The sequence below is a fragment of the Gopherus evgoodei genome, chromosome 1 (assembly GCF_007399415.2).
Source record: "Gopherus evgoodei ecotype Sinaloan lineage chromosome 1, rGopEvg1_v1.p, whole genome shotgun sequence".
In the NCBI taxonomy this organism is placed as follows: domain Eukaryota; kingdom Metazoa; phylum Chordata; order Testudines; family Testudinidae; genus Gopherus; species Gopherus evgoodei.
The window spans coordinates 41,642,670-41,659,766 of record NC_044322.1 but is presented as its reverse complement, the minus strand read 5'-3'; the positions used below and the strand labels follow the sequence as shown (position 1 = coordinate 41,659,766).

Genomic DNA, 17,097 nt, shown 5'->3' with positions numbered 1-17,097 from the left:
TTACCACCTTCCAAGTGTTTGCAGATGATTTCTTTAATTACCTGCTCCATTATCTTCCCTGGAACAGAAGTTAAACTAACTGGTCTGTAGTTTCCTGGGTTGTTTTTATTTCCCTTTTTACAGATGGGCATTATATTTGCCCCCTTCCAGTCTTCTGGAATCTCCCCCGTCTCCCATGATTTCCCAAAGATAATAGCTAGAGGCTCAGATACCTCTTCTATTAACTCCTTGAGTATTCTAGGATGCATTTCATCAGGCCCTGGTGACTTGCAGGCATCTAACTTTTCTAAGTGATTTTTTACTTGCTCTTTTTTTATTTTATCTTCTAAACCTAGCCTCTTCCCGTAAGCATTCACTATATTAGACATTCCTTCAGACTTCTCAGTGAAGACCGAAACAAAGAAGTCATTAAGCATTTCTGCCATTTCCAAGTCTCTCGTTACTGTTTCCCCCTCCTTACTGAGCAGTGGGCCTACCCTGTCCTTGGTCTTCCTCTTGCTTCTAATGTATTGATAAAAAGTCTTCTTGTTTTCCTTTATTCCCATAGCTAGTTTGAGTTCATTTTGTGCCTTTGCCTTTCTAATCTTGCGTCTGCATTCCTGTGTTATTTGCCTATATTCATCCTTTGTAATCTGACCTAGTTTCCATTTTTTATATGACGCCTTTTTATTTTGTAGGTCACGCAAGATCTCATGGTTAAGCCAAGGTGGTCTTTTGCCACATTTTCTATCTTTCCTAACCATCGGAATAGCTTGCTTTTGGGCCCTTAATAGTGTCCCTTTGAAAAAGTGCCAACTCTCCTCAGTTGTTTTTCCCCTCAGTCTTGATTCCCATGGGACCTTACCTATCAGCTCTCTGAACTTACCAAAATCCGCCTTCCTGAAATCCATTGTCTCTATTCTGCTGTACTCCCTTTTACCCTTCCTTAGAATTGCAAACTCTATGATTTCATGATCACTTTCACCCAAGCTTCCTTCTATTTTCAAATTCTCAACGAGTTCCTCCTTATTTGTTAAAATCAAGTTTAGAACAGCTTCCCCCCTAGTAGCTTTTTCAACTTTCTGAAATAAAAAGTTGTCTGCAATGCAGACCAGGAACTTATTGGATAGTCTGTGCCCCGCGGTGTTATTTTCCCAACATATATCTGGATAGTTGAAGTCCCCCATCACCACCAAATCTTGGGCTTTGGATGATTTTGTTAGTTGTTTGAAAAAAGCCTCATCCACCTCTTCCACCTGAGTAGGTGGCCTGTAGTAGACTCCCAGCACGACATCACCCGTGTTTTTTACCCCTTTTAGCCTAACCCAGAGACTCTCAATTCTCATTTTGTAGTCATTTTAAAAGTAGATATTCTGGACTTTAATTTACTGATTTAGTAGAATTTTAGATTTCACACAGATTTTTTTTTCAACTAAGAAGCTGAATATTTAAAATGTTCATCTATGTAAAAAAATACAAGTCAGTCTTTGTTAATGTCTTTGTTAACTGTGGGAACAACAAAAGCTCAGATTCAAAATTAGTATGTAAATACCCCCTGTTATACTAGCAATCCATATTGCTACAGACGGTCCTTTAAGGCTGTGGAGGGGAGTCTACCATATTCGGGGGCAGGGAGAGGGTGGGAGGTTTTGCAAACACCGATTTAGGAAACAACAACAGAGAGAGGAAGTGGGTGATCCTGGAGTTGTATTTTGTGATTTGAAGAGGACGTGGGCAGCTAATAACTCTGTGGAAGCATCACATCTGGAACCTTGAAGTGTTGGCAGGGCAATGCTCTTCTTTCCCTAGCCAGTAAGAGAGAATTCTAGGAAATGTAGCCCCAGAATTACTGTGACTTTTTTTAGCCTTCCTATTGGGTAATGCTGGTGAAGGATATAGGAGTTAAACCACCTCCTTCCCACAGAACTGTGACTGGAGCTGCTGATATTCTTTGTACCGGACAGAGTCAGAACTCTACTTGGTTAGAGTACCACACAAATGTCTGATCTCTAAAGAGAGTCTGAAAAGTCAGCAGGAAACCTTGGGAGGAAGAAACCCTGGAGACATTTTGTTTATGTTTGGACTTGATTAGAAGACTATTATTTGTTTGGGACTTTGCAACGAGACCTCTGAGGAGAGTCTTAGTTCTCTAGAAAATGCCCATCCCTAAGAAGAGGTATATTGTTTGTTTTAAAGTAGCTCGATGGATGTAGCCTCTGGTGGACATTCCCTTCCAGTCTATTTAACATCCATAGATAAAGAAAATGGAAATGTTTGAACTAAACTATACTTCCCCATCAGGGTTTGCAGTGGCTGGATGTATCCTGGACGATGAAGTGTTAAGGTCATTTTCAGACACTATCCCATGAGTGCAGGTACGTGAGTATGGATGGACAGTGTGATGATCACAGGGAATCTATTGTGTGTACTACAAGAAGTGCTGGGAGCGTTGTTAGGATAGCATGATATCAGTGGTCAACCCTATTCATAGGTGTGTCAAATTCAATTTTTTTTGGTAGTCTTGGATAATACTGATTTATTTTTAATCATTTCTTCCTTATTTTTATCAATTTAAATTTTCACAACTGGGGGAAATTGAGGAGGTGGGAACAGGACCGGACAATAATTATTTAATGACATTAGAAACTGAGGCTCAAGAAGTTAAAGCTTTATAAGCATTAAAACACAAAATTGTCAACATTGCACCTCAGAACATATGAAGTAAATATCCTTAAATTTAAACTCTTAAGTTCTCAAGCACCATTTTTCTTACTTTGGCTTTCTATAAATTTTGATTATTGATAGAAATATTTTTTAATCAGTTTGTGTGGGTATGGTGAATGCAATATTTACGGACATACACCAATAAAAATTTAATTCTTCCAAGCAGGGTTGCCAACTTTCTAATGGCACAAAACCGAACACCCTAGCCCCACCCCTTGCATGAGGCCCCTCCCCCCACTCACTACATTCCCCCTTCCTCCCTCACTTTTACTGGTCTGGGGCAGGGGCTTGGGGTGCCAGAGGGGGTGAAGGTACCGGCTGGGGATGTGAGCTATGGTGTGGGGCTGGGGATGACAGGTTTGGGGTGCAGGAGGGGGCACCAGGTTGTGGGGTGAGGCTTAGGAATTTGTAATGTGGGAGGGGTACAGGTTGAGGCAGGGGGTTGGAGTGCAGGAGGGGGTGAGGGCTCTGGTGTGGGGCCGGGGATGAGGGGTTTAGGTTGGGGGAAGGAGCCTCTAGGTTAGGGCAGGGAGTTGGGGTGCAAGGGGGGTGTAAGGCTCTAGACTGGGTGAGCGGGCTCTGGACTGAGGCTGGGGATGAGGGGTTTGGAGTGCAGGAGGGAACTCCAGTTTTGGGGGGGCTCAGGGCTGGGGTAGGAGCTTGGGGTACAGGAGGGGATATGGGCTCTGGGCTTGGAGTGCAGGCTCTGGGGTAGGGCTGGGGATGAGGGCTTTGAGTGCAGGAGGGGGCTCTGGCTTGGGGGGGTCCTGGGGCAGGAGGTTGGGGCTTACCTCAGGTGGCTCCTGGTCAGCAGTGCTGTGGGGCTAAGGCAGGCTTCCTGCCTCTCCTGACACCATATTGCGCATGCCCCGGAAGCGGCCAGCAGGTCTGACGCTAGTGGGGGGGGGGCAGGAGGCTTCGCGTCTGGGGCCACCACGCCTTGGAGCAGGACCTGCTGACCGCTTTCAGAGTGCAGTGCAGTGCCAGGACATGTAGGGACTAGCCTGCCTTAGCCCCACAGCACTGCCGACCGGACCTTTAATGGCCTGGTCAACAGTGCTGATGGAGCCACCAGGGTCCCTTTTTGACCAAACACCTTGTCATCCTTCCTACCTACCTATGGAGCTGAATATTTCATTAGATTTGCTAATGATAGAATCAAAAGGTACATGAGAGAGAGAAAATAAGTGCCATGTGATTAGTTTTGTGACTCTGCAGCCAGTGTGGTTGAAAAATCTTCTTTTATATGGTAAGAAATGGCTGTTTGGTACGTGGTGCAGGCTTTCTGTGAATAGGCTCAGACAGAAGGTATGTCAGAGATTGCATTACCCATATGATTTAAATTGTTTTCCAGCAACCATTTTCTGTTTGTATTTAGCAGCTGTGAAGGTGGCTATTGTTTTATCCTCATAAAGTAAGGATGAATACCTTTGGAATTTGCCTAGAAGTTTGTTTGGGGGAAGCCCAAGTTCATTAAAATCTTTGAAGAGTATAGACAGGGATATTGGCTGTTGCCAGAAGGGTAACAAACATTAATTTGAAATGGTGTCTAGAAGAATTACGTCACATATTTAAGCTACTAGCAATGATACTTGTTTCTGTACAGTGGAATTCACATTGAATTGCTGAAGCTGTTGAAGTGTGGAAGAAACTTGAAAAACTTTTGTGATCAGTCTTTTTAATACAGTCTAATCTTCTGTGCACAACAGAATTATGATTGTTTATAAACAAGTCTCAGAGTTTTACTGCTCTGGATCTTGAGGTTTTTAGTAATATTAAAATTGTGGAGATCTGTGAGAGTGAGGTATCATCTCTCAGGATCTTAGGAGACAGACCTGTCCTCGCTTACAGACAGCCCCCCCAACCTGAAACAAATACTCACCAGCAACCACACATCACAGAACAAAAACACTAACCCAGAAACCTATCCTTGTAACAAAGCCCGATGCCAACTCTGGCCACATATCTTCAGAGAATACCATCATAGGACCTAATCACATCAGCCACGCCATCAGGGGCTCATTCACCTGCACATCTACCAATGTGATATATGCCAACATGTGCCAGCAATGCCCCTCTGCCATGTACATTGACCAAACCTGAGAGTCTACGCAAAAGAATAAATGGACATAAACCTGACATTGGGAATCATAACATTCAAAATCCAGTAGGAGAACACTTCAACCTCTCTGGCCATTCAGTAACAGATTGAAAGGTGGCAATTTTGCAACAGAAAAGCTTCAAAAACAGACTCCAACAAGAAACTGCTGAACTTGAATTGATTTGCAAACTAGATACTATCAACTTAGGCTTAAATAGAGACTGTGAATGACTGAGCCATTACACACATTCAGTCTATTTTCCCCATGTTAAGTATCCTCACAGCTTCTTGTCAGACTGTCTAAAATGGGCTATCTTGATTATCGCTACAAAAGTTTTTTTCTCCTTCTGACAACAGTTCATCTTAATTAATTAGCCTCTTAGAGTTGGTTGGGGAACTCCAACCTTTTCATGTTCTCTGTATGTATATAGATCTCCTCGCTATATGTTCCATTCTGTGCATCCGATGCAGTGGGCTGTAGCCCATGAAAGCTTACACTCAAATAAATTTGTTAGTCTCTAAGGTGCCACAAGTACTCCTACTATTAGATCAGGAATTGTTACATATAAAACACTACACTCTAATTATTTTAAGTAGAGACCTAGTTTACAGTGACACTGGAAAACTACTGGAAACAGTAGCTAATGTTACCGTTTGCATTTGGAAATAGCTGACCTACAGTGGATGGGCAGAGAGCTAGTTATATGTAAAATTGTTTATGTCATCCCAGGGCGGCTGATAGAAGAGGACAGGTGAGACCAGAGATCCCTAGGCATTGATTTAGAAAGTGGCAGCAGATGTCCTGGCATAGCAATGTTACTACAGTGACAAGCCACAGAGGCTTATCTTGGTATCTATGTGTCTGTAAGGAAATGCTTTTAGTCTAGTCAATCACTTTTCAGTGGAGACTGTTGTGCCTGAAGATCCCATTCAGTTTTAAATTATGCATGCCCCATAGCAGGTATAAATGACTGTTTTATATTAGGCTGTTAGAGAGGGAGATGGATGGCTTATAAATTGAAATGTTATTCTGTTTCATGTTCAGACAAATTGACTTTGATATCTGAGAGTAGGAGCACAAAGTTATTTGAGTTTTGTGAATGCAAGAAGGAATATCAGTGGAAAGTTCAGTTTTTACCACAGAAAAATCCAAAGGTAGAAAAAGGAGGGAGTGCCTTGCATGTATTTTGCTTTGTTTTTTTAGCTTTTAAAAGGCTGATTCTTTTCAGTTTTCATAAAGATTGCAGAAGTTGAAAGGAAGCTTTTCCCATATAAGGAAAAAGGTTGAGGAATTGTAAAACGAGTCAAGTATTTCTATTTAAGATCTTACAAAGTGGCTTATATGAGATGTGTATGATGTTCTGGAAAGGGGAAGTAGTAAAAATCAGTTACGTTCTTCCATACATTAGTGCTCCCTGTTTTGGATCCATCTTTTTTTTCCTCTCCTTCCCTTTAAACTCTCCAGTGGGGCTGAGTAGCGTACAGAAATTACTGCAGTGCCATGTCATGGAGTCACCCCTGTGTACACTTCTATCGAAGGGCAGAAAAAAGTAGAAGAAAGAAAACCCTAGCTGTCTTCCTCCTCCCTTATAGCAGAGGGAGCTTTCCTGTTTCACCTTTGATACCTCAAGGGAGCTTCCATCTCAGTTGCTTTGGAGAAGGTAAGCTCTTTGGGGAAGAGCCCATGTGTGTGATCTTATATATAAGATGCACTGTTGTATGTAAGACCATCATCTCTAATTGAAGGACAAGATCTCCTTAATGCCTTCCATGTCCCTTCTATTATCTTGTGGGAGTGCAGGGATGACACTCTTAGCCCAACAAGCCCTTCTATTTAACTTTGATGGCTCCAGAGTTATGAGCCAGGGAGATACTGTATCTGTACCATGCAGCTCCTTTTTACTAGCCAAGAAGGAACCAGCAGCCTTGGTTATGACACCTCTCCAATGTCATTCCTATGAGCCTATGTCAAGCTGCAAGGAAAAAGAGGAGCCACTTTTGTGTTGCTTTAATCATTACGTGACAGGTGTTGAGAGGGAAGTACCCCCTCCGCATAGAGACCAGACTGTGCCACTGAGTGACCCCAAAAGTCTGCAGAAGTAACCCCAAGAGGCTGAATTTGAGACCTTTAGAACCAGAGCATATTTTCTATTGTTTGGTATTTGTTAATAAAGTGAACTAAAGAATCCGAAATAAGCATGTATCTTTAAAGGAAATAGTAAATGTCATCTTTAGATGCCTATTACATTTATTATATATAATTTTTCTGTGTATAGCACAGTGTTTATTACAATAACTGGGACATATTAAACTGGAAAAGAGGGGACTATTGAAGTCCAAGATAAAATATTCAGCATTATAAAAATAGTGGCTGATGGTGTAGGATGGTAATAGTTTGTAGTTAATAGCTGTGCTAGTATGCAATATATCTAGTGTTAAAAATACAAACAGACTTCTGTGAGAGAGACTGAGTCCCTTTTTAAGCAACAAAAGCAGAGTAATTTTCGAGTGTAAGGCTAACTTTCCATGCTGAATTCTTCATTGTGACTAGATGTTGTAACACAAATGATACATAAGATCAAACTGCCTTGAGATATTTTTCATCACCTACGCACAGTTGTGGGAGAATTTTTAATATCATTTTGTGTTTAATCTCCTGTTTTAGTAGTAGGGTTTTTTTAGATAAAAAGTGTGCAGGGAAGAGAAACAGACATGAAATGTTTCTTGGACCATTATTTTGTCAAGCCAGGTATAATTGGGTCTTTGATGGGCTGGATTGCCTAGTGGTTAATAAACACTCAGCCTTCGGAGCTGTGGTAAGGGAGCCTGGACCTGCCCCCTCCAATGGGCTGTGACCCAGTGCCATAGGAGGGTCAGCAGTGTTTGGCCTCCAAAGGGGTCCTCTGAGCTACCCTCCCTAGTCACTTCCTACTTCCGCTTTCCTTCTTCAGCTTCTGGTCCCAGATAAGAGAAACAAGAAAATGAAAAAGAAACCAAACTGTGAGCCCTAACTGGGCTCAGCATATAGTCCCGTTCCTTCAGGAAGACTTCTCCGGCCCCTTTGTCAGGAGTCTTCACACTACATCTGCACTCATCCTCAGGCTCCCCTTTCTGTGCTGGTTTGCTCCATTTTCAACCCTGTCTCCAGTTGCAGCATGTTCTGCAGGGGGGAGGGCTACCTGGGCCCAGTACTGTCCTTCAACCCTTTCCAGCCCAGTGTGGAATTTGTATACTCCAGGGGCAGGCAACCTATGGCACAGGTGCCAAAGGCGGCACGCAAGCTGATTTTCAGTGGCACCCGCATTGCCCAGGTCCTGGCCACTGGTCCGGGGGGGCTCTTTATTTTAATTTAGTTTAAATGAAGCTTCTTAAACATTTTAAAAACCTTATTACATTACATACAACAATAGCTTAGTTATATTATAGACTTATAGAAAGAGACCTTCTAAAAACGTTAAAATGTATTACTGGCACGCAAAACCTTAAACTAGAGTGAATAAATGAAGACTCGGCACAGCACTTCTGAAAGGTTGCCAACCCTGGTATACTCCGTCACACCAGGCTTTACATAATATTGTTAATACACTAGGACAGCATGTACTACAGTGGCTCAGAAATGTGCTGCAGTGATTTACAGCTAATATGCATTAGGTATTATGGTGCTGTTCTTGCTATCTGTGATACATACATGCTCTTGATGTGTCTTTAAAATGCTGCATATTACATATCATGATGCTATTTCCTTACATGTTCATGAGAACTTGGCTAGGTTTCTGCTTGAAGCTAATTTTAGCATCTGATTTATTATTTTTTGAAAAAGACATATTAAATACAGATCCTTTAACCACTGGCAGGTGCCACTCTAGTATTTATGTGAACTCTAGCTATTGAGGCTGAACTAGCATCATACAGCATTATGAGATCAGTTGTGTTTACTCGCTTTATATAAATCAAAGCCTATGTTACACTCCAGTAGTTACAGAGGGGGCTGGTCCTATTTTAATTACCCACTGGTGTATTCACTTATACCAGCATGCTGATAACCTTTTCCCTTGAAGTTCACTGTCATCATGTGATATCCTCTTTCTCCATTGGGAACAACAATGTAGGTTCTTCTTTCCTTCATATTGTGCAGGTATGTTTATACTTCTGTCGAAATTCTGAAAGAAAGGGTAAAAATATGTGACTAAAAAGATTAAGGAAGGGTACTGGCATATTTTATGTTTTCAGGTTTTGCAGTACATCCTCTCTGCTATCTGCCTTTCTGTCTGCAGAGGATTTGTAAGAAATCCTACCTGGGTGTTTCCTATGGTCTGTCCTGCATTTTTGAAGAAATTGTGCTTCAGAGGTTGGACTTAGATTATCTAATTGTATGTTAGAGCCAGTGATGTGCATGACAAACAAGAATTACAGGAAATATTTTCAAATGCTGCATGTTTCAAATGCACAAAATATTCAAACAATGTAAAATCTACACAAATCTAATCTGTCTCAAGTAGCGGTTTTATGCTCTTTAATTTCATTTTAAAAAATCTGTATTTTGAAGATGCCTTCCTAAATTATTAGGTCTACATGTTATATTTTACAGATTAATCTTGCTGGACATCTGGTCAGTTATCTGAATTTATATTATAAGAACACGAGACCTTTCTGATAATTTCACAAGATATATTTTAAAATCAGAGAATTCTAGCCTCTCTGGTTTGAAAAATCCAAGTTTCTTTAAAAAAAATGTTTGTGTATGTGTATGTATATATGTATAATATATAAAAAAATTTAGGAAGGCAAGAAGAGATTTCTAGCACCTTTGTAGTCAGGAAAGAGTGGGGGACATGGGGAGGGAAGGAAGATAATATGCAATAGGAAACAATATGCTTATAATAAGCCATAAGTGGAGGTTAACATACATTCTGGCCCAAATAAAACATCAACTTTCTCCTTTGTCAAGGCTACTTGTTTTATTTAGATCCATGTGATTGGCATTGTGAGTCGAGTATGGAATTAAGTCTTTAAACATGAGATCGCTTTGGTCTCCTAGGATACATACAGTAATAGTTGTACAGTTGTCCATGAGGTTTCACAGTAGCCAGCATAGAAACATAGTTAAACTTTAATTTAGTAATTTGAGCTACCTTATGAAAAAAGGTTTTGATTTCATTTTTTCTGTACATTGCAAAATAAGTCCAAAAATTTGATGTGAAGAATCTCCTCCTAAAAACTTCACTCAAAATACTGCACTACTAAATTTAAAAAGAAAAGTAAATTAAGATATTTTGAAACAAAACTGCATTCCTCTATTATTTAGTTTTCTTTTTTCTAATTCTATGCATCTTACAGAACTTTCTGCTAGTAAAAATTACAAGCTAGGAGATAATGGGTATTTCGAAGCAGTCATATTTGATATTTTCAAATGGAGGTCTTTGTAGAAGATAATACTGTTAGTCCCTTTTGATGCAAACAGCCAAAATTTGGAGTTTTGTCACACAGCTTTTGTGGGTTGTTTCTGTTAAGCGGAGAAATTGATGATGGAGTCAGGTATTTCTTGATGCAATCCTGTTTTATTTACAAATAAATAAAGTACTGTTTTCCTGGACAAAGCAGAAATCAAACAGGATTCAGTTTCTTTGCTCCCAGTTCCAAACTTTTATCCAGATCGCACTCTTCTCCAAAGCTCTCTTAGCTTTTCTCAGGGATGTGCTGCAAGTTGCTTCTCTGGGGCTTCCTTACTGCCTTCTCTGTCTCATTCTGATGTGTTTCTGGTGCTCCTGTCTCACAACACACAGACACACACCTAGATCCACTCAATCCCTTGCCCTTGTATTTATCAGACCAGTGGGAAACCCCTTGGCCTGCAGGTCCCTGCAATTGCCCAGGCTTGCATGTAGTCTGGTTCCTTGTTCTGTGTTTTCCGTTGTTTAACTATCACTAAACTAAGGAGCATTTGACATAGAAGAAACTATAGAAAAAGAAAATGGCAAGAGTGTGTCTGGGAGTTTTAAAATTAGCATTATTGTTTATTAAACTTAATGTGGTGCAACAATAATCAGATTAAGAATTAATGTGGGAATATACTTTATAGTGAAATCATCACATTTATTGTCTCCTAAAGATAGTCCATATGAAATGTATTTGGGCCATCATGTTAGTTCTCTATCTTGTTGTCTTTTCCATACAAAACTCCTATTTGAAGTCCAGAGCAAACACAGAACAACTATGAGATCAGGCCCTGAACTGTACAATCTCACAATCATGTCATACTCAATTAAAAATGAAAAAATACTGATTCTATTAATTGTTCGACATGAGAAAGTTGCACTTGTTAACTTAGATCTTTTTTAAAAAAGCTTTAGTGAAACTAATGCAAAATTGTAATAGACAATTATATGTTAATAATGCTTTATTTATTTATTTTATCTGAAGTCAGAAAGGAATTAACTTAAGCTAAACTGAGATGAATTATTCAAAACAAATATCTACACAGGATTTTGCAATGGTTTAAAATCACGCTCTTTACTTAAACTGATCTGTGTAGACAGCCCGCAAGTCTGTATGTTCCGATGTTTTCAGTTTTGAAGCTCGGAAATGGAAGTGGCTTGGCTATAAGTGGCTTTTAGTACAAAAACAGAATACTTGTGACACCTTGGACACTAACAAATTTATTCAGCATAAGCTTTCGTGGGCTACAGCTCACTTCTTCGGATGCATCATTTAGCACAGTACATCTATTTTTCTGTTTGTAGAGTATTTCTAGTCTGTAGACAAGACCCATGATCATTCAACTAAAGTACTTTTCAGGATCCCTGGATTTTTTTTTTCCTAACCACAGGTAGAATAAGTTCTCCTCACAGCTGACTTAGCTGAGTAGTCACTAGAGAGATGGCTGGTTCTCTCACCCTTTTTTTTTTTTTTTTTTAATGTCTTCTATTACACTACAACTGAGAGTAAGGTATTCTAGCACAAAGTGTTCTTAGTTATGTTACTGATTAAATTAAATTGTGTATTCTTGATGACAAAGATGGGTTTACATCTCTAGTTCTTAGATTGTTAATTTTAAAGTGCAATGTTAATTTTTGGTTCCCCAGAGCTACTAAAATTCAGGTTTTTGTTGTTTAATTTTAGAAGTATGACAATCCTTTAAGAATATTTCAAAAAGGTTAGTGTTATTTCTGCTGAACCTTAACTCTGAGTTAACAAAGTTCTGTCTGCAAATTAATTATTATAAAGCTGATGACTGACAGCCTGTAAGACTGAGTTCTCTGTCTCACCACAGAACAGGAACAGTTTGGGCAGCAGCAGTGCTGATTTCCTCATACTGCCTGCCACATGCCTCACATCTGACCAGAAGGGGCCACCTAGAAGAGTGAGAATTGAAATAGTTAATTTTCCATAATCAGTTACGATGTGGCTTTTCTGATGAGACTACCAGCAAGGCTGTTAGTGTGGGTGAATTGTGTAGAAAGGCTCCACCTGTCCTTTGGGGACTGGAGTTAGACTCATCACACAAGGTACTGAGGTTCTGTGAGATGATGGGCAACCCTGACTCACTACCAGATCTGGATTTTGAAACAAGTATCTACCCGGTCAGAAGCTCCATGCCCATTTCTAATCTGCACTGCATTCACACTGAGATCTTGATAGACATGCAAAATATTACCTTTAATGTAGGTATCTTATTTGTTACAAAAAAGATTTTGGAACATTTAGCTTGGGATGGGGAGAAAGTTCTATAGACTTAGAAAGAGAGATGAATTAGAATTTTATCTTTATGCCACCTACCCTGTTAAGAGAAAGTTTGATTTCCAGCCCGTGTGTCTTACATGCACATAGGCAGGTTATTTCCAATGCTAGAGCAGCATTTCTTAAAGGAAACTGCTTTCAAAAGTGTTGCATCCTGTATATCATGCTTCAAGACCATACCATGAGTACCCAAAGTAGGTTTGGAAGTTATGACATAGCCCTGAGGAGGTGGACAAATAACATAGAGGGAGTATAGTCCAAAGCATCCTTGTTATAATCTGCAGTGCCAAATTTAAGCATTCCTAGAAGGAGGAAGGAGGAAAGGGCTGACTGCTTCTCCGTGTTGTTGATTGTTTTCAATCCATTCTCCCTCTGTCATTGAACATTGACCAGATTTCAAATGTGCATGCATGAAGTTTACGCTTTTTATATAAGTGGTCTGATTTTTCAGTTCTGAGAGCCAGCATTCCCGTGAAAATAAATGGGGCAGCAGGGTCCTCAGCACTTTTGAAAACAAAGACCCTTATTTAGGAGCTTAACATGGTTTCAGGTTCCTAACCTTAGGCATCCATTTTTTTTAACATCTTAGCTTCTGTCTATTTTGGCTGACATTCAATGTAAATGTTATTATAGCATGATACATCCCTTGTTTGCTAACTCTGCAGCAGTAATCCAAATGAGAGCCCCCCTTGAGTTTTCTCCAGTTTGCTTTTTTTCCATATTTAGTAGTGGGATGAAGTACTTTGTCCATAATCTGTTTTGCGTTGCATGATCACTCTAGGGTGGACTTGGGGTACTATTTTTTTATTTGAACCACACTTCTGATGGGTGGCTTTTGAGCTACACCGAGCCCTTCTTCCAAAGTTTGGAGAAGAACTCTATTGTAGCATCAAAAGGCTTGTCACTCTACAACCAACCCGAAAGTTTGGTCCAATAAAAAATATACCTTCACGCACCTGAACGTCTCTATATCCCCTAGACCAACACGGCTACCAAACAACCAACACTTTTTATGAACCCATTAATTAGTTTTGAAATTATTTTAGTGTTCTGCATTAGTACCTGTTACTTATTTTTTGTAATTCTACCTTTTCATTTTTTTCTTTGGTTTCCTAAAATTTGTTACGGCTCTGTATCTCCCAGATGCTTTGCATTTTTGTAAGTAGAAATGAAGTCTGCCTACTGTTAAGTTTACAAAGTAGCAATTTTCACTTTCATGCTCATGGTTCTATTGTTTCTTTGAGTTTAACAAACAAACAAAAAAGAGCTAGACTTCCAAGAAAAGTGACAAGATGTTGCTGGCGTGTAGGACTGATTTATTCTTTCCTTCTGTGTCCAGTGTTTTGAAAATTGGGCTTTCATACCATGTGATCTAGTGGAAACAGTTGCTTAACATCTGTTCCTAGACTGCCAGGCAAGTTTAAGAGTAAACCTAGGGTATGTCACACACAGGATTTATCTGATTTTACAATAAACCGGTTTTGAAAAACAGATTGTAGTAAAGTCGAGTGCATACGGCCACACAAAGCATAATAATTTGGTGGTGTGCGTCCATGTACCGAGGCTAGCATCGAATTTCTGGAGCGTTGCACTCTGGTAGCTATCCCATAGTTCCCACAATCTCCCCCCCCATTGGAATTCTGGGTTGAGATCCCAATGCATGATGGTGCAAAACCAGTGTCGTGGGTGATTCTGGGTAAATGTCGTCACTCATTCCTTCCTCCGTGAAAGCAACGGCAGACAATCATTTCGCGCCCTTTTTCCCTGGATTGCCCTGGCAGATGCCATAGCATGGCAACCATGGAGTCCGTTTTACCTTTTGTCACTGTCACCTTATGTGTACTGAATGCCGCTGACAGAGGCGGTACTGCAGTGCTACACAGCAGCATTCATTTGCCATTGCAAGGTAGCAGAGACGGTTACCAGTCATTCTGTACCGTCTGCTGTGCCATTGTAAATTGGCGATGAGATGATGGTTATCAGTCGATCTGTTCCGTCTGCTGCTGTCATGGGTGCTCCTGGCTGGCCTTCGCTGAGGTCGGCTGGGGGCGCAAAGACAAAAATGGGAATGGCTCCCCGAGTCAATCCCTCCTTTATGGTTTATCTAAAAATAGAGTTAGTCCTGCCTAGAATATGGGACAAGTGTACTAGAGAGCCATGTATCAGAGAACCAGAGCACAGCCGCTCCGTGTCAGATCCCGCAGAAATGATGAGCTGCATGCCATTCTAGGGAGTGCTCCTGCAACAACCCCACCCATTGCTTCCCTCCTCCCCCAACCCTCCTGGGCTACCGTGGCAGTGTCCCTCCATTTGTGTGATGAAGTAATGAAGAATGCAGGAATAAGAAACACTGACTTGTTAGTGAGATAAAATGAGGGGGAGGCAGCCTCCAGCTGCTATGATAGTCCAGGCAGTACAGAATCTTTTCTTTAGACATGAAAGGTGGGGGGCTGATGGAACTCAGCCCCCAGTTGCTATAATGAGGACGGTTACCAGCCGTTCTGTACCATCTACCGGGAATGACCAGGAGTCATTCCTATTTTTACCCAGGCGCCCCTGGCCGACCTCATCTGAGGCCAGCCAGGAGCACTCACATGATGATGAGGACAGCTATCAGTCCTTTTGTACGGTACCGTCTGCCACCGGGGAGGGGAGGGGGGGGAGAGGAGAGGATGCTGCTATTCATTGCCGCAGCACCGCATCTACCAGCAGCATGCAGTAGACATAGGGTGACATATAAAAAAGTCAAGAAACGATTTTTTTCCCTTTTCTTTCGTCGGGGGGGAGGGGTGGTAAATTGATGACATATACCCTGAAACATCCCGGACAATGTGTTTGACCCTACAGGCATTTGGAGCTCAGCCAAGAATGCAAATGCTTTTCGGAGACTGCGGGGACTGTGGGATAGCTGGAGTCCTCAGTACCCCCTCCCTCCCTCCATGACCGTCCATTTGATTCTTTGGCTTTCCGTTATGCTTGTCACACAGCACTGTGCAGGCTATGATACAGAGTCCACAGGAGATTTTTTCAAATGCTTTCTCATTTCGTCTTCTGTAACGGAGCTGTGATAGAACAGATTTGTCTCCCCATACAGCAATCAGATCCAGTATCTCCTGTACAGTCCATGCTGGAGCTCTTTTTGGATTTGGGCTGCATCACCACTCGTGCTGATCAGAGCTCCGCGCTGGGCAAACAGGAAATGAAATTCAAAAGTTCGCAGGGCTTTTCCTGTCTACCTGGCCAGTGCATCCGAGTTCGGATTGCTGTCCAGAGCGGTCACAATGGTGCACTGTGGGATACCGCCCGGAGGCCACTACCGTCGATTTGCGGCCACGCTAACCCTAATCCGATACCAATTTCAGCGCTACTCCTCTCGTCGGGGAGGAGTACAGAAACTGGTTTAAAGAGCCCTTTATATCGATATAAAGGGCCTCGTTGTGTGGACGGGTGCAGCATTAAATTGGTTTAACGCTGCTAAATTTGGTTTAAACGCGTAGTGTAGACCAGGCCCTAGAATGTGTATCAGAATCTGTTCTGTTAGTTGCTGTATTACTTGAACCCTCTACTGCAGTGGTTTTCAGTACTGGGTCGCAAAATGGAAGGCACTGGGTCGCAGCAGCTTTGGTCTGCATCGTCGACTGGGCTGTTAAAAGTCCCATCGGCGGTGCTGCTCAGCTGAGGCAGGCTAGTTGCTACCTGTTCTGACACCACGCTGTGCCCCAGAAGCAGCCAGCAGCAGATCTGGCTACTAGGCAGCGGGGACCATGGGGCTCTGCGCGCTGCCCCTGCCCTGAGCACCAACTCCACACTCCCATTGGCCAGGAACTAGCCAATGGGAGTTAGGGGGCCTGATCCCTGTGAGCGAGAGCTGCGCGGAGCCGCTTGCGTGCCTTCGCCTAGGAGCTGGACCTGCCACTGGCCGCTTCTGGGACACAGTGCGGTCATGGTGCCAGGACAGGCAGGAAGGCTGCCTTAGCTGTGCCGCTGCCTGGGAGCTGCCCGAGGTAAGCCTGCTCCCCAACCCCACGCTCCAATCCCCTGCCCCAACCCTGAGCCTCCCCAAACCCAGAACTCCGTCCTGCACCCCAAACCCCTCATCTCTGGGCCCCACCCCAGAGCCTGCACCCCCAACCCAAAGCCCCTGATCCTCTGACCTATCTTAGAGCCCCCTCCACACCTCTGAACGACTCCTTCCCAGCCCCACCCCGCAGGCCTTTCACCCCAACCCTCTACCCAGCCCCTGAGCCCCTCCCACATCCCAAATCCCTCATCCCCAGCTCCGGTGTGTCGTAGGCCTTAACAATTTTTCTTCAACTGGGTTACCAGAAAAAAAGTTTGAAAACCACTGTTCTACTGTATTTCAATAACCTCTTAGTGAAATACAGAAATACTTAGTTCCCAAGAAACATCTTGTAGGATTACAAGGGATGTACTCTACTGGACAAACTTCCCACTCCATTGTATGTACTGTTTAACTCACTGCATACCATTGAGAGAAACTTGCTATTCTGTGGATCCTGATGACCTGAGGATTACTATTTATTTTAATTGCAACC

The 17,097-nt window shown here is 42.1% G+C and overlaps 1 protein-coding gene across 8 annotated transcripts in view; it reads left to right on the top strand.

Moving 5' to 3' along the window:
* The window catches only part of LNX2 (ligand of numb-protein X 2), a 110,981-nt gene that overhangs the window by 39,029 nt on the left and 54,855 nt on the right, over nucleotides 1–17,097 (top strand). Inside the window, exons 3-4 of one of the 8 annotated variants that reach the window (XM_030562586.1) lie at nucleotides 2,281–2,354; nucleotides 6,270–6,465. The exons of 5 other annotated variants lie outside the window; for them this stretch is intronic. The gene's annotated coding sequence lies outside the window, so the exon portion shown is untranslated. Of the gene's footprint in view, nucleotides 1–2,280; nucleotides 2,355–6,269; nucleotides 6,466–8,915; nucleotides 8,940–17,097 lie in introns of those variants that run through there. 2 more of the 8 variants (XM_030562592.1, XM_030562603.1) reach the window with 2 other exon arrangements.